We start from the raw sequence: 3,598 nt of genomic DNA, 5'->3' as shown, positions 1-3,598 counted from the left end.
TCACACAGCAGAACTTACAAAAAATAACCCCCAAAACAAAGCGCTCCCTGCTGAGGATTCACTATTAAACCAGTCACCGTGAAATAAATGCATATTTTAGCGCAATAGACCACTAATGAGTTATAACACACGTATCTGACAGCACAGCGGGTCATGCTTTGTTTTGAACGTATGAATCTATTTGATCCGATTTTCCCCCGATAGGCCAATCGGGTGTTTGTCGAAGCCTCGGTGCTGGATTCAAGCTCTGACCCCGGCGAGCGGCGCTCCCGCCCGGCCGCAGCCTCTCGCTCCACCTCGGCCGTTCAGCTCCGAGGATGTCATCTTTCTTTTTTTATCGCCCCGCGCTCCCTCCTCCCTTCCCTGTCTCTTTCTTCCTTTTCTTTTTTAATTCCTCTTTCTTCTCCCCCTCCTCTCCTTTTTTTTCCTCGCACCGCTGTGTCCCACTTGCTCTTAAAGGGATAGCGTTTCCTCTCCGTCTGATTTCCGTCCTCTCGTGGACAGCTTGTCCTCTAGCCCCTTCCTTCCTGGATATTCGGCCGATACAAAATGCGCTCCGGCGTTTTCCTTTCTTCTCCGGGCCAGGCGGTTCCGAGCAGGGAAACACGCAGAATGACTTTCTATTAGCCGGGACATTAAAGACGCATCTTAAAGGGGCGATGGGTCCTAAAAAAAGATCACAAAACTAAAACGTACATGTGCAACATTAGATAATAATAAACCAAACAGCGTTTAGTTTTTTTTTATATTATTAAAACCTTTATGGTGAAATTATTATTTTTATTCATGTTATATATATTCATGTTGTTTTGTGACAATCTTGGTGGGAAGCTGTTTTTCACAAGTTTTATGGTTGATTTTTATTGTAAAACCAAAACCTTTGTTAAAAAAATGCAGCAATATATAGGACTGAGCTCTTTTTTTTTATAAACAACATAATTAATAATTTAATATCCATTCGCTAATTGTTAGCAAAAGACTAGCCAACATCTAAAAGGAGCAAAAAGCTAAAGATAGCAAAAGGCTAACTAAAGCTAAGACTAGCAAATGACAAGCTAGCTGGTTAAATTAGCTGATGATTAGGTAAAAACTAAAAGTAGCAAAAGTCTAGCTATAATCTTCTTTCAACTGTTCCCTTCTTCAGGGGTCACCACAGTGAACTAAGTCGCACGAAGACTTGGCGATTATTTTTATGCTGGATGTCCTTCCTGACGCAACCGTCGAGCTACTACAGCCCTCAGTGTGGAGCAGAGAGCTGCCATCTAGGACACCTGGGGGAGCAGATGGTGGGGGTTAAAGGCCTTGCTCAAGGGCCCAGAGTGGGACAAATGAGGGTGGGGGCAGGTGTGGGTGCTTCACCTATCCTACCCACATTTTCATGTTGTCGGTACTGGGAGTTGAACCGGCGATCTTCCAATCCTTTTCTAACCTTTGCACCACCACTCCCTCAAAACAAACAAACAAAAAAGTCTAGCTAAAAAGCAAGAAGCAGCAAAAGGCTCAATAAAAGCTAATTGTTAAAAAAAAAAAATAGATGTAGCAAAAAGCTACTTGTGTCAAACATTGCAAAAGTCTAGAAAATGGAAAAAAGCTAGAAAAACTACAAATTGATAGCTATAAGGTCAAACTAGCTAAAAGATTAGATGAAAGCTTGCAAAAGGCTAGAAGTAGCAAAAGTTTGAGTAGCTAAAAGCTCATTAAAAGCGGAGTAGCAAAAGGCTACCTTACAGTTAAAAGTAGCCAAAAGCTAGCAAAAGAAAACTAAAAGTAGCAAAAGATTTGCTATCTCGTAAAGTAGCAAAACGCTAGCTAGTTGTGGTAACAAGCTTATTTGTGTCTGTGAAAATATTAGTAAAATCAAAGTAAAACTCATCAAATCAAGACACGTTAATGTGTTAATATCAATTTATTATCTTAAATGACTTTTTAAAACACCCCATCATTTTCCAATACATGTGGTAACCTTTCTTTCCCTACGCAAGCTTTAAATTGCTTGATGTGAATGTTTGAGAAGCACAAATACCCCCCACCGATCAAAAACATGACCCAAAAAAAACAAAAAACCAACCCCAAAAACACCTCAGCCAGACACAGATGGACCTGTGTTCCTCTGTCACCAGGGATGCTGCAGGAACGGAGACTCCCTGCACCGACAGGGACCGAACAAACACAACCACACACTGATTTCCACACACCGAGGCCGTCCCAAACCCGCAGTCTATGAGTTTATACAAGGAGTTTATGCATGCACCGAGAATCAGTCCAACCAAGCAGAAAGTAGCATGTTATTCAGAGAATTGTCTTGAGCTGGTGTTTCTGAGTCATACAAACAGCAGGGTGATTATCTTTCTTCTGCTCCTTCAGTTCAAGTTACAATAATAATAAGAATTTAAAAAAAGTTCTGATCATGTCTGATGTCCTTCAGGCAGCCCAAACGATTGAAGGTGAAACCATCACTGAACACTGACTTGTGTGGACGGGCTGCTGCGGTCACTGCTGCTGTGGTGGGACAAGATGGAAGGGAGGGGGTCCACGTTCACAGCAGCTCAGTCAAAGTCCGTCCTGATGTTTCTTCTTCGGCTGCACATTTTCCACTGCCTGCATGCTGCATCCTTCGGCAGTCAGTTTATCTGCTTAATCCGTAAACAAATAAATACTAAAAGAAAACAAGTGTTTACATTCCAGTGGACTTTTTTTTTTTTTTTTACAGTAAGAGTCCAGAAGAGGTCAGAGTTCACACGAGCAGTGGGGTGTCCTTTAAATTTCAGTTTAGTTGTTTAAAAAAAAAGAAAAAGTGGCAATATACTTAGACTTCACCGCTCAACATACATACATCATTAACAATTAGTACCCATCCCTTATTAATAATTATTATTATCTTAAAGACACACCACACCTGACAATGCAACAATTTTATCAGCTATTTTTCTTTCTTTTTATATATATTACAGTAAACGTGGGTCATTTTGCTTTTTGAACATAAACCGTGAACATGATTACAACACCACCAGTTAACACCAGGATTAGTTATGGTAATATAGACACCTATAGAAAACGCAGCTGGAGTTGTCTAAACCTTGACTTGAATTTGAATATATATAAAAAATTACTATCATTGTCTTTGTTACTCTATAAAACCAAAATGATTTGTTTGTACTGCTCCCATAAGTATGTACAGTGAAGATCAAAAACATGGGACAGCGATCTTAAATGCCAGTGAAATATGTTTACTATAATTTTTTTTATACATCTATATCATGCACTGGAGTGATTCCTGTAGACACCTATGAAGTTTAGATATTCAACATGTCGTCAATGCCAAAAAAACATCATTTTTAGGTATTTATCTATGTCCACGCAAACATTTCAACTCGTCCTTGCCGTGTTTTTTTTTTTTTTGAAAGAGTCTTTACAAACATTCTGTGTATTTGTGTTTAAATAATAATTTTTAAAAATGATGGCACGACATCCTTTTAAGAAACTCCTAAAGGCATTGGTGACGTTCCAAGCAACTTGTTTTTTGTGTTTTACACATTTATAAAAAAAAAGTAAATCTTTCCTAAACTCCTGAATACTGGAGAATTAAATAACCCATTAT

Source organism: Nematolebias whitei, chromosome 17 (assembly GCF_014905685.2).
Source record: "Nematolebias whitei isolate Nwh7 chromosome 17, NemWhi1, whole genome shotgun sequence".
Classification (NCBI taxonomy): domain Eukaryota; kingdom Metazoa; phylum Chordata; class Actinopteri; order Cyprinodontiformes; family Rivulidae; genus Nematolebias; species Nematolebias whitei.
Note: the sequence above shows the minus strand (reverse complement) of the source record.